This window comes from Aythya ferina, assembly GCF_964211825.1.
Source record: "Aythya ferina genome assembly, chromosome: 8".
NCBI classification, from domain to species: domain Eukaryota; kingdom Metazoa; phylum Chordata; class Aves; order Anseriformes; family Anatidae; genus Aythya; species Aythya ferina.
The window spans coordinates 16,103,725-16,124,973 of record NC_140304.1 but is presented as its reverse complement, the minus strand read 5'-3'; the positions used below and the strand labels follow the sequence as shown (position 1 = coordinate 16,124,973).

At 41.4% G+C, this 21,249-nt stretch overlaps 1 long non-coding RNA gene across 5 annotated transcripts in view; it reads left to right on the top strand.

Moving 5' to 3' along the window:
- LOC311440948 overlaps positions 1–21,249 on the top strand; it is a 98,276-nt gene that overhangs the window by 61,960 nt on the left and 15,067 nt on the right. For all 5 annotated transcript variants that reach the window (XR_014695660.1, XR_014695661.1, XR_014695662.1 and 2 more), the window contains one exon: positions 19,843–20,101. This is a non-coding gene — a long non-coding RNA (uncharacterized lncRNA). The remainder of the gene's footprint in view (positions 1–19,842; positions 20,102–21,249) is intronic.

The following is a 21,249-nucleotide window of genomic DNA, read 5'->3' as shown; positions in this document are numbered from 1 at the left end:
GTTTCATGATATATTTCATTTGGGTTGTCCTCTCATAAGAAATAGGTCCCATCCATGGAACTCTATGACTCTACAATATGAAATTTCCCTATGAGTATGGCTGTAAAACAATAGAAACTCTAGCTTCTATATGCTTGCTTTTTTTTTTTTTTTTTTTCTTTTTTTATAAATAAAATCAAAGTATCCGATGGCTTTTTAAGCACTTGAAGAAATTCATGGGCGTTCATGCATGTAGTTTTATCCAGAAGGATGGATACACTTCTCTGCCTGGAGCATTCTTAGTCCATGTTTGAAGCCTGTAAGAGACTGCAGTGTGCAGTTACCACCGGCTGGTGGACCATAACCAATGCAGGCACGGATGTAGTTACAGAAATAATGCAAGTAATTTGTACTCAAGAATGATGATTCCAAATCCAGGTGCTTGTGGCAGCCTGGGGGACACATCCTGAAAAAGTAGTGTATAGCCTGCCATTCATTGTTTCTTCTTAAATTTCTCATGGGACATGACATAGGCTTCTCATATCTTTCAGTCTTCATTTGGCCAGGCAAATTGTGCTGTGTCTGCTGGCTTGGGACCCCAAAAGTAAGCATTTAGTGATGCACAGTGTGTTTTTTGTTAGTGGTGAAATGAACTGCCTCTCCTGTTGCTTGTATTTTTGTGTTATTTGAAAATGGATGCTTGCTTTTCTACTCACTGTAAGAGACCAAGATGAATACTCTTAGTGGTGGTCACCCATGACTGTGGGAACCTGCTCAGTTCAACGCTTCTTCAAGAAGCCTTACCTTGCCACAAAACATGGAATATAAATAAATCCATGTGAAGGAAATCAAAAAGTGTGGTGTTTTGATATGGGAAACCTACCTTCCTTGCCCCTTAGTTCTGCTGTAATGAGTCTTTATAAGAACAAAAGGCACAGTGAACCTAGAGCCTCCAGCCTGGGCTGAGCATCTGTGTGGGGAGCAAGCAAATATTTGGATGCTTGTGTGAGCTTGAGAGCCTTTGTCCTAGAAGAAAACTGTTTCCTCAAGGGGACATTTACACAAGAGAAACTTGTCATCCCTTTGCCCTTTTTCCCCTGTCTTTCCTTGCTGTGGTAACCAGAGTGTAAATTTTTATGAATTAAAATGTGAGATACCTGGAGATCCTTGAGAAGCTCTAGTGTGGTGTGTGAGTTCAGGGAGGGGATATATTTTTTTGACCGTACCACTGGGGAGGGTGCTCCAGAAAAATCACTCCTCAGCACACGGGAATGTGTGCAGCAGGAGAAACTTGGGGTTTCCTTAATTCATTGCTCACACTGGACAGGCAAGAGCCTGCACACCCAGGGAGGGGGGATGATGTGGCTGTGGGAAGGCAGAGCAGGCCGGCATAACATACGTGCATTGCTGTCTGCACAGAAACCCTATGACTGCAACAGCACTGGTCCCACGGGGGAAGCAAGCCAGGGCTGGCCAGTTTTAACCTACAACCCAGTGATGTGTGTGTGTTTGTTTGTTTTAATGAAGGAGATGATAAAAGAGGGGTTCTCCCCTTGAATCTTTCAGCTGTGGGTGATTAGGTCATCGGGTTACTCGCGGTTCAGCTGGTGGGAAACTGAGCAAAGTCCTCTGAAGCTGGCAGCATCCAGTCCCTGGCAGGGAGGCTGAGTTTTGTAAAACTTATCTGAGAAAGTAGATTCCTCAGCCTGCCTATGTTCTTTTAAGGGGGAAGGGAAATAAAAAGGGAAGGGAGCAAAATGAAGCTGAAATAAAAAAGATGAAATAAAAATAGCTGAAATAAACAGACTGTTCTTTGGAGCTTGAGGCCAATGGTCAGAAAGGGAGAACAATGGTCAGAAAGGGAGAAAAAAATACTTCGAAAGAGAACAGTTGGAAACCAACAGGAGCATGCTTTGGTTTTGAGAGGGTTGTAATTTGAGCAACTAACAAAGCTGGGAAAGTCAGAGTAACTCTGCAGTTCAGCAGTGCAGTGCTTTCCTTTTATTGTTTATTCTTATTGTCAAAGTTAACCCGGATAAGTTTTCCTCAGATTATTTCCCAAAACCAGTTCCAGAACCAAGTTTTTTTTTGGCAGTAGGTATTTTCTTTTTGTATCATATTTAATTGTTTGTATTTTAGTCTCCAGAAGGCAGAGAGGGAAGTAATGGAAGGAAGTACAATATATCTTGTAGCTGGCATTCCCAGTGTGGATTTTAATGATTCAAGCTCTGGTAATTAATCTTATGCAAGTAATCAATTTCCATAATTGCTCTGACCAAAATTTGAATAAGGTTCTGTTGTTAGCTGAAGCAGTTTCCCAGCTACCAGCCAGACACTTGTACGTGCCCACACTGGAGACGACGGTCATTGCCACTGGCTGGGGTTTCACTGAGGCATACTCTGTGTCTGAGTCAGCAGGCCCTCTGAGCATTGGTGTGCTAAGTAGACGTGATAACCTATCAACTAGGATTTGATCTTTGTGTGATAGTGTGCATTCATCCCAGACGTGCCCCAGAGATTGGTGTGAGCAGCCGTGTGTTGTTTGCTTTATGACAGTATCCAGTGGAGATTCAGTGCATGCCTCTGGTTCTCCGTGTGTTTGACATTGTAGCTAGGACGTGGCTTTCAACTTCAAGGGGAAAAGCTTCTGCCTAGTGGCACAGGTGCCCCCACCTCCAAAACCACTGCCAGACAGTGTGGCGGCCAGGGTTGGAGGAGGAGAGGGGGGGAGGGTGGGATTAAGCAAAATCAGGAAGAGCAGAGAAGGCTGGTTTAATTCTGGTTTTCTGTGTATGGCACAGGATGTGACACCATTGCACTTCCCCACACCACTGAGAATCGGCTTTTAACGGAGGAGGGGGGGGGGGGGGGGGTGAGAGGCAGGGCTGCGTTGTGTCACTGTGCTCAGCTTTCTCGCTTCCCAGCTGCGTTTCTTACCGCTTCACTTCGGTGAAGCTCCACCTCGGTGGAGGCTCCTGAAGGAGCAGGAAGAAGAAATGATCTAGACTTAGATCTCTAGACTAGATCTCTAGACTTGCTTTCATCTCACAGAACGCCTCCTATAAAGCAGTCATTAGCTAAAGTAAATGCTTATGTTTCTTAGTGCTTTATTAAGACAATTGCACTAAAGCAACCTCATTTTTAATGAAACAAAGTTTTTTTTTAAAACCTTAGGCCCTTTGAAAAATGTTATTCTAATCAGTTACCAACTGGAAAATGATGCAACTTCTCTTGCAAGGTTGTTCGTCCCCTTTTCTCTTTCAAAGAGGGTCAGGTCTGTGATGGGTCATGGGATTCAAAGCTCCGAGGGTGCTTTTGCAGAGCTTCTGTTTTGGAAGCAGTTCACTAAAACCAGTCATTTTCATGAAGCAGTTGAGATCAATGAAATATTATATTTTATTTATTTATTTATTTATTTTTTCTCAGAAAACCAGTTCATGCTAGTTTGTTGTTGTTGTTGTTATTTCTTTAACTGAGAGTGAGAAAAGCACTGTACCCTTGTCACTGACTGGGCCAAAAATCGAGATGAAAACATTGATGAAGCCTTTGACTTGAAAATGACCTGTTCCTCCAGCAACTGGTTTTGTCAGAAGGGCAGTGATGGTGGGTCCTGGGAGATTTCAGATGGTGGTTATTAACATGAGTGCTGATTGCAGAATTCAACAAATTATATGCTTTCTAAAGATCTTGATTGGGAGTCATTAAGATGGTTCAGTTGGCGTGTGTTGGTATAGAAAAGGGGAATTTGGTAATTTCCTCATAAATCTGTAGGAGAACTAGTTCACAGAAGGTAGACGGTGTGTGGCATGACTGGAATTAAGATGTGATACAACAGTGAATTTTGAACAGATCACTCAGTGATGATGAAATCACAGAATCACAGAACGTTAGGGATTAGAAGGGACCTTGAAAGATCATCTAGTCCAATCCACCTGCAGCAGCAAGAGTACCTAGATCAGGTCACACAGGAATGCATCCAGGCGGGTTTTGAATGTCTCCAGAGAATGAGACTCCACAACCCCCCTGGGCAGCCTGAGCAGAACTTCTGCAATATTAATGTAAGTAGGGCAAGACTTCACAGGTTTGAGGTGAGATAATGGTTGGTTTAGAATTAATTGATTCTAGATTTAGCCATCTTTAAGAAAGTCTTGTCTAAACGAGGTTCATATCGCACATCTTGAACATATGACTTTGAGTGGGATGACTTACCCCCTGAACAGTTTAATCTCTTATCTATCGGCCATACATGAAACCTAGATGACCAAATTGTTCAACTTTTACATTGATAAAGTGAAGAGAGCTAAATCCCACCAAAATGTTTACTAACCATGTATTTCTTCTAATTGTTTGTGTATTTTCCAGTACCAAACAATGCAACCACTTCTGCTTACCAGAGATCTGCTTTCAGCTCTTTGCAAAGTGACCATCTTGAAACTGCATTTACAGAACTGTGCGTTTCTTACAGTTAAGGGCAGCCTGTAATAACCAAAAGCAGATCACTGGAACAAAAATACCTATTTTATGTCAGGGCCTCAACTGCACATCTTTGCATGGAAGTCCATCTTGCTGTCCAGGCTCCTTCTGGCAAGAAGCTTAGTGCTTTTAGTCCAAGACTGGTGAGAAACCTGTGCTCCTGTGACTTTTTTTCCCTTTCCTCTTTGGCCAGAAGACTTTTAGGAAAGCAGCAGGCTTGAGATGTCTATTTGAAACCAAGTGGCAAATGGGGGAAGAGAGGAGCGATTAATAGGTGGAGTACCTGACAAACGTTTGTCCTCTGGGGTGATGCTAGCCCTGTGTCTGGGAACTGGGGACATGAGCTTTTCTCACCATTTTAGTTGGGGCTGAAACACTGGAGTCAGACATGGTGAAGTTTAACCTCTCACTGTCTGGGCTCTTCCTCTTTTGTGGGTTGAAAGCTGATTTTGTGGTGAGTTAAACTAGCTGTCCCCATTCCTATCACTTAAATTGCTTTCTAATTAACTTACTTTCTCTCAGAAAAAGGTAGTGTTGAGGCAAAGAGGAAACTGAAGTCTCTGTGTGTGAAATAGTTTTTAGTACAGATAAAATATCAGAGGTGCCTCCAAACTTAAAAAAGCTTGCTTTTTTACCATATATGTTAAATGTGATATACCATAAGCACCTGAATGTAATAAGGCAGTGCATATAGCTTAATTAAATCTCAGTAGAACTAAGACACACGGTCCTTGATCAGCTACCATCCTCCCCCTGCCCCAAAGCCAAAACCTTCCCATGCAGCTGAGTGTCATCAGTTCAGGATGACACCACTGTAGGGCTCCACAGGGAGCTGGGGAAGGTCCAGCAGCCCTCCCTTCCCATGCCTCGAGCTCAATCCCATCCCCTGCAGCTGCCCCAGCCTGTCATCTGCTGTGTGCACCTCGATGGGCTCCTGCCCTGGGTACAGCCTGCAGCCATGGGCAGAAAAAAATATGATGGATCTTGGTGGGTGGGGATGAAATCTGAGCTCTGTTTTCAGAGGGTCTGTGGGTGTAGGGGAAGGTCCACCTGTAACCTGACAGCAACACATGGTGCGTCCCATCTGTTTGCAAGTCATGTGTTGTTCACGTAGCTGAGAAATAGTGACCTAGTTAGTGCTCTTAGTTAAATTTTAGCATTGTAAGGTTCTTAGTTGTATCTGTTTGGTGAATGGATCTCTGTTGCATTCAGATAGACTCTCCAGCAATATCAACCTTGCAAGCCGATCTAGATGTGTAGGATCCCCCCAGTGCTTCTGTATGTGTTGGCCATCTACAAGAAGGGCTGGAAGGTAGACCCGGGAAACTATAGGCCTGTTAGTTTGACCTCAGTGCCAACGAAGCTCATGGAGCAGATTATCTTGAGTTTCATCATGTGACACTTGCAGGGCAACCAGGTGATCAGGCCCAGCCAGCACGGGTTTATGAAAGGCAGGTCCTGCTTAACAAACCTGATCTTCTTCTATGACAAAGTGACACACTTAGTGGATGAGGGAAAGGCTGTGGATGTGGTCTACCTTGACTTCAGCAAGGCTTTTGACACTGTTTCCCACAGCATCCTCCTCAAGAAACTGTCTGCTTGTGGCTTGGACTGGCGTACACTTCATTGGGTTAGAAACTGGCTGGGTAGCCAGACCCAAAGAGTCATGGTGAATGAAGTTAAATCCAGCTGGAGGCCGGTCATGAGTGGAGTCCCTCAGGGCTCTCAGTACTGGGTCCAGTCCTCTTTAACATCTTTATCGATGATCTGGACGAGGGCATCGAGTACACCCTCAGTAAGTTTGCAGATGACACCAAGTTAGGTGCGTGTGTTGATCTGCTCGAGGGTAGGAAGGCTCTGCAGGAGGATCTGGATAGGCTGGACCAATGGGCTGAGGTCAACTGCATGAAGTTCAACAAGGCCAAGTGCTGGGCCCAGCACCTGGTGCTCAACAACCCCAAGCAGAGCTACAGGCTGGGAGATGAGTGGTTGGAAAGCTGCCAGGCGGAGAAGGACCTGGGAGTATTGGTTGATAATCATCTGAATATGAGCCAGCAGTGTGCTCAGGTGGCCAAGAAGGCCAACAGCATCCTGGCTTGCATAAGAAGCAATGTGGTCAGCAGGTCTAGGGAAGTGATTGTCCCCCTGTACTCAGCTCTGGTGAGGCCACACCTCAAGTACTGTGTTCAGTTTTGGGCCTCTCACTACAAGAAGGACATTGAGGTGCTTGAGCGAGTCCAGAGAAGGGTGACGAAGCTGGTGAGGGGTCTGGAGAACAAGTCCTACAAGGAACGGCTGAGGAAGCTGGGATTGTTCGGTCTGGAGAAGAGGAGGCTCAGGGATGACCTTATCGCTCTCTATAGGTACCTCAAGGGAGGCTGTAGCGAGGTGGGGGTTGGTCTGTTCTCCCATATGCCTGGTGACAGGACGAGGGGGAATGGGCTTAAGTTGCACCAGGGGAGTTTTAGGTTAGATGTTAGGAAGAACTTCTTTACTGAGAGGGTTGTTAGGCATTGGAATGGGCTGCCCAGGGAAGTGGTGGAGTCACCATCCCTGGAGGTCTTTAAAGACACTTAGATGCAGAGTTTAGTGATCTGGTTTAGCGGAGGACTCATTAGTGTTAGGTCAGAGGTTGGACTAGGTGATCTTGGAGGTCTGTTCCAACCTAGATGATTCTGTGATTCTGTATCAAAACAAAACTGCCCAGTTTTACAGCTGCAGTCTAGGTTGCAGGTTGTTGAAGCTCTGCTATTAGTGGGTTTTGTAAAGTTTTTTTTTTTTTTTTTTTTTTTTTTTTCTCCTGGTGTGTATTTTAGAGTACTAGCAGCTACACAAAATTCGTCTACTTCTGGATCTACCAAAATCCATTTGATTTGTGACAAGATGTTTTGCTCCATAAATGTATTTAAATATTCACTTTAGAAGCTAACAAATGAAGCAAACTCCACAGCTTCTACTTTTTTTTTTTTTTTTTTTTTTTTTTTTTTTTTTTTTTGGGTGGGGGGGATGCTAGGGGTTTGAGAATACTCCAGTTTGAAATAAAGTGCAATCTCAGCTCTGAAATTTCCTTCTTCTTTATATTTTAAGACTAATACTTGATTTGATGAGCATTCAAAAACAGTTCCTTCTTTCTGTATGCTTCATATTTTGTTGAATTTTCCCCTTTTCTCCTTGAACTTTTATATAAGGAGGTTAATGTTGTCAGGATACAATGAAGTGACAAATGATAGCTTGACTTCAGACTTTGAAAGGAGAGGAAACTAAGTTATTTATTTGAAGTTACTATCAGACACACTGGCCTTGTTTAAGGTGGAACAGTGGAAGCAGATGATTTAAAAAACAAAAAAACCCAAAACTTTTCCAAGTATGTAAAATAATTGAAAACTTTCTGTTCCTTATGCCTTTTAGTTTCTTTTCCACCTCTTTCCTGTATCATTTCATTCCTTCATTTAATTGGAAAAATCAATTTCAGGAAGCAGAAAACATCAGAAAAATGGTAGAAAAGGGGGATTTCTTTTAGAATAAAATAAAATAAATCTTTTCAAAGGTGTCTTTGCCTTTCCTTTTGTAGCTTGTAATCCTAGAATGATTAAGTGTTATGGAAACTTTCTAGAAAGCTTTGACCTTTTATTTGTTTTTCTGATAGAGGCCAGCAGCGTTGTTCCTAGATGACCTAAAAGTAAAACTAGTATTTTACTAGTATATAACATGCATTTTTATTAGCACTCTGAATTTAAATAAGACACCTGAAATTGTTTTTTCCTAATTTGGTAACTATCTGTTTCCAGAGCACTCCAAAATCCCCTGAGGACAATAAAATCTCCTCCATCCAGATACAGCATTGACCAGGCTGTAAATGTTGTTTTTGAAGTTGCCTTCTTGTCCTGATGCATGGTTTGGTTCTACTGGATTGAAGTCTTGCTTGTAGATGCAAAATTTAAATTCATCCATCACTACACAATTTTTATTTTACCTCAGTTAAATCAGGTCATTAATCATGTTCATATTCACACTGTATATTAAGTATGTTCAGATGGGATGCTTAAGTCTGCACTGAATCGAATAAAGAAAATTAACAGGTAGTAAATGAGATCATGGTTCATACCTGTTTGCTTCTTTCCCATGTGAAATTTAAACTAACACTAGTCAGAGAGCATTTTAGCATCTGCAGGATTGTTTCACTGTTGCTATGATTTTAATCAGTTGTGAACACTGGACTAGAATTCTCTGTTTCACTTTCTCAAGAAAGGTGTATCTTAATCCTGAGAAAGCTAAGTGCGTCTGAGTTAGATGTTATCAGGGAGAGATATGGTGGAAACATTGCATACAGGTTGCTAATCAAATATCTCATTAAGAAAAAGTTCTTTTTCATGTTTCCTTGGGGTTTTCCTTAGGTTTTAGGGGATTTTTCTATATTTTCCTTAGCATAAGAGTTCTGCTTTTTTTTTATACAAAGTTTATATCTTCTGAAAGGAGGCAGAGAAATAAACCACATCCTGCCCGGTTTTATCTTGTTTCTTGTCAGTCAGAAATACATGCTGGGCTGTCCCAAGCTGCTTTTCAGGTTTCACAAAAATGTCCAATGCAGTTTTCCCATTGCAGGTCATGCTGTTTTCTCTTCTCTGATTTTGGTTCTTATTCTACACAAGCCAGTTCTGGAAATGATCCCTTTTAGTAGGGATATCTTCAGAAATTGTATGTCAATTTTCAGGGCAGTTTTTGGAGGAAAAACCTTTTGAAGAGTCCTGTTGAAGACAAAAGGAAGGCATCCACAATGCATCTTGAGAAGTCCCCAGTGTAGAAGGGAGACATGATGCTAAGCTCTTGACAACAGAAATAAGAGGGAAAGATGTAATTTCTGAGGGACTCATAGCCAAAGCAGCCAGGGTTTCAGTATAAACCTGCCCGGTTACCTGCCCTTGGGCTGAGAGTTACTGGGAATCCCAGTGACCAGAGCTTGTGGCTTTAGGAAAGCTGTCATGGAGATGACTAGGAGCTGGGGAACCTTTTTTTTTTTTTTTTTTTTTTTTTTTCTTCCAGTCTGACCAGTTAGGGTTTCCAGTTCTCGGAAGAGTTAATGTTGGTGGTTGAAAATTACTGAGTCTTCTTGTAAAGGAAGTCTGTGGCACTGCTGGTGAAATTCCAGAGCCCCAGGACCTGGGAGTTTGAAGCCCCTGTAAAGGTTGATGCAAGAGCCTTTGGATCAGTTCGGACAGTGAGGACTTGTGAGAAGTCAATGGGTGATTTGTTTTTCCATGCTCTGTCTGCCCAAACTACCCTCCCAAACTACCCTCCTGTTTTGAGGCTCTGCCAGGTTTAGTCACCCTCAGCCTGATAAGAGCACACAGGTGTAGGATTGCTTAACCTCTTCACCCATTTGCAGGTTTTCAACATCTAAGAAGTCACCATCCATACCTTGAATCACTGTTAAAATCTGGCACAAGTTGAGCAATTTAGGACCACGGAAGCACAGTAGGCATAGCTTGACAGTCCTGTTTGGATTAAGAGGCAGATGATTGATCGATGTCTCAGAAGTGCTGAAGTTTTTCCCTCTGCACACACTGCCCATGTAGGATATGAATCAAATCACATAATTTAAGCGGTCTTCGGATTTTCATTACTCTTCCACTTGCCTATGACAGCAGTTAGGAAATTGGGTCATGACACTTATTGTATTCTCTTTTAGCATAGCTGGAAACTGTTTGTGTCTGCAAGAAGGCCAACTGCCTGCAGGATGGAGGCTGTAGGATAAATACAGAACTGTGTATGTATGTGTGACCACCATGTCAAAGTATTTTATCCCCAAACCAACACTCAAGTTCAAGACTTCAGGCCTTCAGTCTCATTCCAAAAAAATGACTGACCATAAATTATATACTGTTTGGTTTTGGTCTGCAAAATGCTTGTTTTTGTTTCCTTATCTGGTTATCTGATCTTTTTTTTTCCTTTTTTTTTTTTTTTCTTTTTACTTTCCTGTTGCTTCAGAGTCACCACATATATCCATGCCTCCCAAGTCAGATTTAGGACGGAAGACTGAAAGATTCAAAACACAAAGCAAAATGTGAAATAATCAACAAGGGCTGCAGCTCCACAGACACGGGTTAGGATAAGCTCATTTGCAGCTGGCACACATAGGAGTAGAGATATAAGGAAACTTTCTCTCTTTTCTAAGAGGGCAAAAATGAGTAGAAATAATTTTGACCTGTCAGAGCTGAGGTCATTTCAGGTGTATGATGTTAGATGAAGACAATCAAGATTGCTGGTAGTATTGGAAGGTAAAAGTCATTAAAAATGATTTTTCTTCCTCTTCAGTTTCTAATCCTGGAAGAGGAAAATATTATGAATCTAAATGGAATTATTGTGCTCACCAATTTTTTCCTCTTTTCTAGTCTGGGGAGAGGTAAAAGGAGTTGTCATAGGTGATTGACAGTGCAGTGGTCTTATTCTACAGACATGATGTTATGTGGTAGCATATTTCTTAACGTATATGCTCCATATATAAAGTAAAATAAAACAAACCTTTTTGATTTGTTTGGTTCAGAATCCATAACTCTAAAACAAACAAACAAACAAACAAAAAACCTGCAATAAGGAGCCTGCAAGGAAATTGATAAGGAAACCCTAAATGTTTTTTTTTTTTTTTTTTAATTTAATTTTATTTTAATAACTTCCTTCCTGAGCTGATGTAGTTGTCATCAGTGACAGGGATCTCTTGTCAGTTGAAATCCACATTTGGCTGCAAAATTTTAAGTCAAACTCTTTCCTAATGTGCTTAATGTGTTGACACTTGTTCATATGCATGTGTATTTGTGTGTGGTCTAAATTCAGATTCAAGCAAAAATGCTACTAATTAGAAAACACAGTGAGCCTCTTCTCTACAACAAAAACATGCATCGATGCATCATAGCTTTATTTGTTTTAAACATGTTAAGAATTTTTCTAAAGTAACCATCTTTTGCTCTGAGTTTTGACTCACCCCTCTCTTTACCAGAAAGCCAGCAGCCTGGATAAACGGTCATCGCTGTGTATTTTAATTCTCACTAATCATTATCTTTACACACCTCATTTTTACTTAAAGTTGACAGTGGGATGACTTGCTTTTTGCGTATGAAAAACAGCTTTTATGCCAGAGGGAGCTCCAGGGAAAATGGGCAGATGGGAGGATCCAGATGTGCAGGAACTGCAGGGTGTCCTGCCTATGCCAGAGCAAGACCAATGGATGTGGAAAGCTGGTGTGCACTTGCCAACCTTGAAGCCTATTCCCGTTTGAAGGAGACTAAGAGGAAAAAAAAAAACAAAAAACCTTCTTGGGACTGAAATATTGGATGATATTGGATGTTTTCTGCTGGGACTATGGGGAATAACTTCTACTTCAGAACTAGGTCTTGATGGACTTATTATAAAACTTTTCCTTCAAAGGGGAGTCTTCTCTATTGGAAGCATTTCCATGAATGCCAGGAGTTCCTGACAATTAACCTCTGTTTGCTAACACCGTTTTTCCTGTTCTTGGCAACATGTCAGTGAAGGTGTATTCGCTTGCCCCACTCCCCTCTATTTGCAGTAAACTTCAAGGAGCTTTGGATTAAGCTCATCATCCATCATCTTATACATGTACAAAGTTTTGTGGTGGCAGTCACATTGCAAATTTTCTCTCCCATTAAAAATATTTGCAACCTGGAAGAAAAAAAATGGTGACGCTTCTAGCCCTCAATGAGGGCTGTTCCTGCAGTGAACAGAGGCCGTTTGGACCGTCCCATTCCCTGTGGGAGAGAGGGGGGCTTGGCATGTCCCTTCTGATGGCTTTTCTACTGAACTGATGTGAAAGGCTTCTTGCTGATTGAGTAACAAAAAACACCAGCATCATCTGCCTTCACGACAAAATTGTCCAGCACAGAAAATTTCTGAAGAGTGCATGTGGGACCTCAGCACAACAGTTTCTGGTTGCAGCTGAAGGCCTTTAAGGTGAGTGAGTTGGACAAAAGATCAGTAGTGCTGGAGGTGTCCAACTTGCTGGCTAGCTCTTCCCCCTCCTGGTTCCCAGCCACACTTTATCTTGGTGGCCTCTAAAAAAAGCCTTGAATAAAAGGTATTTACTAGTGCCTTTTGGGAAAGGATCATGCACTAAATAACCTTTGCGACATGGTTAAGGGTTCACTTTCCAAGGAAACATGCAGTGACTTCAACTTTGTGTCCTGTAAGGGGCACTGGCTCGGAGGGGCTGTGCCCAAAATGGCCTCTCCTCTTGAGTCTTTTTTTTTTTTTTTTTTTTTTTTTAGCCAAGATTGGTCCACATTATGCCTTTTTAGAGACCTTTTTGTCTTTAAGGCAAGGATATGTGTAGGTGATAGCTATGGTAAGGCCAGCCCTGCAAAGCCCAACTGTCCCCACTTGCTTCACCTTGCTGCCCCATATCACTACATGTGAGCAGGTTAAAGGGTGAATGAAAGTAGCTATTTCCTGCCTGCTGGGAATAAGGAGGGTTTACAAAAAAATCCTCCAGAAGTGCATTGGCACATAGCAATACTTTGCAGAGCAGAGAAATGGTGCACTGGCGATATGTGTATGATTCAGGCGTCTTACATCAGCCCTTCAACTGGTTAAAAAAAAAACTTTCCGCCTTGTAGGTCAAAGAAATTCAGGGGTTCCCCTTTTTCTAGTCATTGTTCACATGCTCTCAGAAGGGCAGGGCCAGGGGGTGTTTACGTTTCCTTGAGACTGTAAAATATTGCCTCCAACTCCTGCTTGATGAAAGTGGAGATAGTAAGTAAAGACTCAGCTCACCTAAAGTCTGCGTTAGCCAATTGATTCCAGCAAGTTTTTACCCCTCTTTTGATCATAGTCTAGCAGTCACAGAGGGTGAAAACACCTTTCATTTCCCATAACCTGCTGAATATAGAGAACAAATTTATGCTATATGTTGGCAAGCTACAACATGTAATGTATGTAGAGGGCTGGGGGTTCTTCAGACCCAGTTAAATTATTCAGTGGTTCCATAATGGTTGGCTCCTTTATATCCAGATTCACAATGGAGTATATTTAATAGCTGAGCCTTACTAGTTTAAGAGACCGGGAAGCTTTTTATAATACAATCAGCTTTTTTGTGAGTCTTTCTATGTATTATATTAGGAAGATAGAAGTGGCAAAGCCTTAGTAATCTGCCTGACTACTGAGCACCAGCAAACACATGGGTACAAAGTGGCCCAAATAACTTGCAATGCTCTATGTTGTCTGCTTTGGTTAAAACAGAGATACAGGAAATAGTTTACTGCACTTCTACTAATGTGCAGAACTTGCTGTGCAAATTTAATATTTAATGATATGAATAATTTGATAGAAATACAGAAACTATGGAAGGAGAGCCTTTAATGTCTCATGTCTTGCCTTTAGGAACAAACTTTTCCACTAACTGCACTGAATAACATGAAGGACTTACTGAAGATTTGAGTTTTATGAAACACTTCTGTATCTTATCAGAAACTCTACAAGCAAAGTGCAATGGCAACATTTAGAACAGTGTGTCCATCAACAATGCTTCTACAATTTTAGTAAAAGCAATCTGAGAGGAAGGGCAGAGTGAGAGTTATGCAAACCTGAACAGTTAAATAGCTTGATCTCTTGAGTAACTTTGGCCTGATAACAACTCTGTGTGGCTTGATATGACTGCTGGTGGGTGATGGGAAGCCTTGGTGGGGCTGGAGTCCCATTCTGTTGAGTTCTGCAGATCCAGTTGGTCTGTTTTAAGCCTATACCCTATAACTACAGGATCTTTTCATAGCAAAGAGAAGGGATGCAAGCATTTCTTGGTCTCAGAATCACTGGGGTGAAATGCAACTGCAGCTGGTGGCAGAGGTCAGTGGAGCAAGCACTTAAATCAGCTCAGGCCGTGAATAGCTGTGCACTGACTTGCATGTTGGCGCTATTCCTCTCTTTCCCGCAAACTACAGCACACCCGACCTGACCCACACTTGTGGGTTTTCATGGGCATTAGCCAAAAATACCTCTGGTGTTGGCTGCTGAGGTGGATTGCATGAACACATATGATTTCTACATCGACATTGGCTGCAGGAAGACGGAGACTGCAATTCCTCTCCTCTTTGTTGCAATGCTGCTGTCGTGGATCTACATACACATGCCAACATACAGTATGGTATGCAGCAAGTCTTAGTTTCCCAAGTATTGAACCAATTTTTTTTTTCTATCCACAGATTTAGCTATTACAAAGCCAATTTCTTCTATCAGATCTTGAGAGCTAAGGGACTAGAGCATCCTTGTGGTTATAACAGGACTTAGTAAGAGGAGGAAACTCCTAAGCTGTAAAATGCAGCAGATCATAAAATCAGAGCAATTAAATGGAGAAACCCTCAGCCAAAGCAGATGTGCTGTTGTAATACTGACATATCTAATCTTTCTGCAGGGTGTATGCATAAAATCAACAAGTGCACATGGGAGCCAGTAGCTGCTGTCCCCCTGTTTCTGTGCTGTTCCCCTTAAGACATGCCATTATTCTTTCTTCTCCATGCATCTCTAACACGGAGAATGAGTTTGCTATTTGCAATGAAGCAGTGATCCTCAGAGAGACTGAATTTAATAATTTTGCAAAAATACTCACTGGTGCTAACAAAAATATTGAACACTGAGCATTTCTGCCATGAATTTAGGGTTGAGTGCTCACTGTGCTGGACTGCAGTGGGTGAAGGACTGCACACAAGAGTCGCAGCAGGGCTGCTCACAGCATGGGCGTGTCTCTGTTGAGACAGACTGCCAAGTTCTGTTTCACTGTGGTCAACATGGGGTGCTTCTTCTGCTCTCAGAGACCAGGATTCTTTAGGTTGCATTTTCAGGATTTCTTTTTCTCTGTGCTTTTTGAAGGCTTCCCCAGATCACACTAATGTATCAAGCTAGTTAAATCAATGGAAACAAGTGTCTCTACTTAGATCACAGCTGTGGCCCCCTGCAAAACAGGATTTGACCTTTATACAGTTATTTGTTTTCCCCAGTTGTAATGAAAATGGATACACAACTAACACAGTACTAATGCTGCATAACCAACAGCAGTGCACATGATATTACAGCATAGGTTAACAAATTTAAACAATGACTGTTTTGTCATGGGAAAAATAGAGGAATACTGGTATTTCATTCATGCAGATGAATTTATGGTGCGCAAGTCTTTGCTAAGTCACCAGTTGTGCAAGTATGTGGAAACTGTTCATGTGGTCAGTGTGATGATAGTAATACATTTCATGGATCATATCTCTGGCAGTGAAATATATTTGCATAGGTTCAGTAAGTCTTTGAATTGTGTCAAAGATCGATGACATACCATGCTTACTTCCAGATGTCTACAGAGAGTACTGATTCTACAGCATAGGATCACAGAACATCTCAGGTTGGAGGGGACCTCAGGAGGCTTCTGGTCCAGCCTTCTGCTCAAAGCAGGCCTCCTCTGTGGGAACACCAGGGTGTCAAGGGCACCAGCCAGCTGGGGCCTGAAAATGCCTCTGGAAGGAGGTGGCACAGCCTCCCTGGGCAATGTGAGTGCATCTGGTGTGCTGTACCACCCAGCATGAACAGTGGTGCTGTCACTCCTATCCAAATTGCTATTGTAATATCTGTTTCTAAAATCAATCCCTTTCCTGATAAAGGTTGCTCTGATTGGGGCTATAATATATTTTGGCCTCAAATCCATTGTCATTGTTCTGCTGGCCTCTTAAGTAAGCTAAGTAGATTTTTAGGGAACTAAAACTATATGCTGAAATGTTCTGCCATGTCTTTTGTACAGGAAAATTAAGAAAAAATAAATACATAAAAATCAATTAGATAAGCCCCCAGCCAGCTCTGGTGAGTACAGAGGTGGTTGGTAGCATAAGAGGTGACTGGAATATGCTTTGTGGTGTGGACATGCCTCTGTGTCAGGAAATAAGATGCACAGGCTGAACTCCTTTCAAGACAATACTTTTTTTTTTTTTTTTCCAGAGCTGCTTTTCAAGTTCAAGTTTTGCAGTCTATGAGGAAAAAAAAATGAACAGACTCTTTCTGCTTCATGCTGACATGTATTTATGGGTTTTCTTGGACATGCCTGTCAAAATTCCTGCCTTGTTGTTCTTGCCTCAAAAGACGGAGCAAAAATAATCCTTTTTCTACCCAGGCTTTGCCTGGTGTACGTATGTGGCAAGCTATTCATGGCAAGGATTTCTCATTACTTTCAAAACAAACCTTCCCTGCTGAGAACAGCTGTGGTGAAGAGCAGTTTCCTGAGAGCCAGCGAGCTGTCTGCTGCTGCCTCAGGACTCAAGTAAAAACTGTCCCAGTTTGAAGCTGGTGAGAACATGAAGGTTATGGTGCTCCAACAGATTTAGATGTTTTTTTGCTCATCTCTAAAAAAGAAAAAAAATGTTTAAGGAGTCCTGTCCACAGCATCTTTAGAAACCACTTCTCTGTACAGAACTTAATTTAAGGAGGCTGTAGATGTAGCAGCTGCCACTGGACTCAGTTATGGCTATTGTTCCTTCTAAAGTCTTCAAGAATAACTGCTTGAATTAAATATTTTTTTCCCTTGACATAGGCATGATGTAAAAGAAGTGATTTCCTAAGACCATGGAGATGACCAAGCTATTCTTATTTTGTCTTTTTTATGAGTCAGTTTTATTGCCTTTAGTTCAAGAAATAAACTGAAATCCACCTGTTTTCAATCCCATTTGTAGAATTATTTTGTATGAAAAATGTTGATTGTGCACAGTATAAACAAAATGAAGGTGATTTTTACTAGCTACTCTAACAGGAAGTGTTACAGAATGAAACATTACAACATATTGCTCAAGGAAATGAAATTCAAGTCAAAATCATTCTTCTGATTGCAGCTTTTCTATGATGCTGACATATTGCTTAAAAATTGTGAAACAGTTGAACTTTCTGATTCTGTTTTAAATTTTCTGATTCTGTTTTAAGCCATTATTTTTAAATTATCTAATTCACTTGCACTATGTATTTAAAATTGCACAGCCAGGAACAGGATTGTATTTCCTTTCAATTAGCTAGTCTAAACTGTAATTTAGCTTGGATTGGCATGACATTTAGGAAAGGACTGCTGGGCAGCCTTGCTAATGCAGGTATTCCAAACATAATCCACAAGATGTTGCCACTGGAAGCATGATTATTCATATAACTGAAAGAATAATGAATTTCTTACAAGTTGGAAGAAGTTTCAGGTCAATCTGAAAAACATTTTTCAAGTTAATGTAAGCATGACTGAATTTGGTTGAACACTTGAAATGTTAGGATTTCCTAACTTCCATGCTAGGACTTCTTTTTTTTTGCACTTCAGACAGGAGAGTGTTTCACAGGGACACACTTCAAATGAAGTGCAGGCACATGGCCCTGGACCAGACTGCTGTGATGTGGTCAGGGAAAGCTGCGAGACGTAGGGTGTTCCTCCACCTCTGCTCAGGAGCTCGACTTCCGCTCAGGCCCTCACCGTTGGTCCTTCACCTGTGCTGGACCATGTGCTGCCCTGCTCCCCACTACAGGCTCGTCCCAGCCTTCCCTATCTCTACGGACTCATCTGGTAAGCTCCAGGCTGTGGGTGACCCTGGCTGCTCCGCACACCCCACTCTGGCCTGGTGGAATAGTGCACTGGTTGGTGGGGATGCCCCATCACCTTTGAATTGATTTTATTGCTTGTCTAGGTCTCCTGAGGTTGTCCCCAGATCTGGCTAGACTATGTTAGACAATTTTAGATATCCGAGGTAGTCAGGCTTAGTCCTCAGTTTTAAACTTTTAAAAATAAACTCAAGTAAAGAAGATATCTTAGCTGGTACCGTTCATTCACCCAAAATAATTTTATTTTGAGACTGCAACTCACCTAAATAGAACACTTTTACAAAAGCAGCATAATAAACAACTTGGTCTTAAGTCAAGCTGTCAATGATGCATCAATGCCATTTAAAGCTTTTTTCAATGTCCCTCTAGCAAATGGTTCTTCTGCAAAGATTTCCATGGGTGCCATATGACTGTTAGAAAGATGGATATACTGGCAATGACATCTAAAGTCTTTTGTGCCTGATCAGAGCATGTGTAAGCAAACAACAAATCTGTTGAACAAGTGGGACTTCTACTGGTCCAAGGCTTGGTAGGGCAGATCCACAAAGTTGAAATATTTTTTTTGCATTGTGCTAAACTGTACATATTTCTTCAGCTTTGTATCATCAGAGTTTTGGACATGGCTAATTTGTTCAATAGCTGCTGTGCACTGTGTAATATTTGCATTTTTTCTTTTTCTCCTTTTATTCCTCTTCATTTTTAGTGCCAGTTGGCATAACAGTCAACCCTTCTGCACTTTTTTGAAAATAAAATTTCACTTAAAAAAAAACAATTAATTTGTTATGTCCAACGTATTTTCTTGTGCTAACTTTACAAAGACTGGGGATGTTTCTCTTCTACCTGAACACATGAATACATACACACACTTTGAACTGATTACTATATATATATATATATTTGCTCTTGCAGCTGGAGCTTTATGAAAAATACATTTTCCTTAAGTATATTTAACTGAAATTGTCTGGAACCAGAATTAAAATTGATTTTTAAAGAGTTGAGTAGTTTCTCTATGAAAATAAAGTCTGGAATTTCTTCTTTGGTAGTCACAGTAGGTATTCTGCTGCAATAGTAGTTTAAGGAATGGAAAATCTTTCAGGTAAAATCCATTACTTTTGCCTGCTTTAGTCATAAATTGTGTTGAATGCCGGTAACTCAAAGAACTGCTCCAGGTGTAAGGGACTTGGGAGATCCCTCTGGCTCACAGCAGGGTCAACGCTAAATTCAGACCAGGTTTCATGGGGGTATATCTTTTTGGTCTTCAAAACCTGCAAGGGTGAAGATGAGGCAACCGCTCTATACAACTCGCTCCCCTGCTTGACTGATCTTGTGATTAAAAAAATTTCTCCTTAAATATAGTCTGGATATCTCTTGTTTTGATTTATGCTGGTTGACTTCATTCTTCCTGATATGCACCACTGAGAAGGGCCTGGTTCCGTCTTCTCACCCACGGATTCAGACAGCTGAGTACTTTGCCTGCTCTCACAGGTCACTGATACAGATATTAAAGACTATGACAGACTCTGTGGTACCCCACCACAGAAACCTTTGAGACAGGAATGGATTCTTTAAGACAGGAGAACATCCCTGCCCTCTCTCCATTTGCAAATGTAAGCATTTTAACACAGGACGCAATCAGGTTGGTCAGGGCATGCTGTTCGCAGTCTCCTTGGTTTCCCTCCTTTCCATTCCCAGAAATGTACTCCAAGAGCACCCACTCCATGGCTTTCCAGGGACCGAAGTGAAGATGATTGACCTGTACTTTTCCTGTTCTCCTCCTTGTCCTTTTTGCAGATGGAAAAACCATTTACTGGGAGTAACATTTGCCTTTTCAATTGTCTGGGTCCTCCTCTGACCTCCATGACCTGTTAAAGATGATAGACTGGCCTTGCAAGGATACCAGCCAGTGCTCTCAGCACCAGTGGATGCAACCAGTCATGTCCTATGGATTTGTATAGACCAAGCTTTCTCAAGAAACCTTGACTCGATCCTCTTGCACCATTGGTAGATTTGAGCCCTGTTTCTAAGCCTGGAGGCCTGTGAGACCTTCCTGGTGAGTTATTAGACAAGACATCGAGTACCTCATTCCCATCTACATCAACTACCCTTACATTTTCCTTGTTCAGTCTTTTACTGCTCATATAGTTGTTGAAACTCTGGTTGTGGCCCTTGATATCCCTTACAAGTATCAGCCCAAAGTGAGCTGCAGCCTTCCTGGCACTATCCCTGTGGCAGGGACAATGGTTCCAAGTCTCCCTCCCTTGCAGCACTTTGTAGGTGTGGAGGTGGAGCTCGTTATAGATGAGGCTGAGGCTGTCATACATCTCCAAAGGGTGAGTGTTGTTTTTTTTTGTTTGTTTGTTTGTTTGTGTGTGTGTGTGTGAGGACTTACTCTCAGTTTGAAGAAGAAATGCAAAAGAAGATATTTCCTTCTGTGTTTAGATCTAAGAGCAAGTCCTGACTTTAATTTCTATTTTCTTCTTGTACTGGGGAAGCACAGTGTCTTCAGGCTCTTACCTGGCTGTTAACCCTGGTCAAATATTCAAGATAATGTTTGGATGAGTAGTGCTTCTGAATCATGAGTTGCCAGGAGAGAGTATTTATAGCTGCCATTAATGTTTATAGAAAAGAAGAAACATAGGAAACTTTGCTTACACTTGAAAAAAAGTTTTTAAAAGTGTTTATTCTAGAAGGCAGAGTTTAACTCTGATATGATTACATGATGCTCATGATATTCCACAGGCCCGGGCAGATCTCTGGATGTCTTTTCTAGGGCCATAATGACCTTTACATGCTATGTTTAATGGCAACTTAGAGAAAAAACAACACTATTTGCATACACTGATATAATAGATTAATCCATGTTTACATGTATAATCAGTGAGTCACCAGGTAAGTGCCAAAACACTGAGGAGAACAGAAGATAATAGTTCACAGCTTTGCAAAGTTCTCTTTCAAGGTAAACAGTCCTGTGTTGCTACTGGTGTGTGATAATTTTATTTCCATTATATTTAAAGTAGGTGTATTCAATCAGAATATGCTCAGGCACTGAACAAATTAAAGGATTAAAGGATTTTTCCTGCTCTTGTTACCTTCCACATGTTGGGGGAATGAGTTCCTATAAGCATTTTATTTAGTTCCTAGTATTTTATGAATATGTATGTGGTTCTCGGAAGGTTAATTCATTTTTTTCATATACTC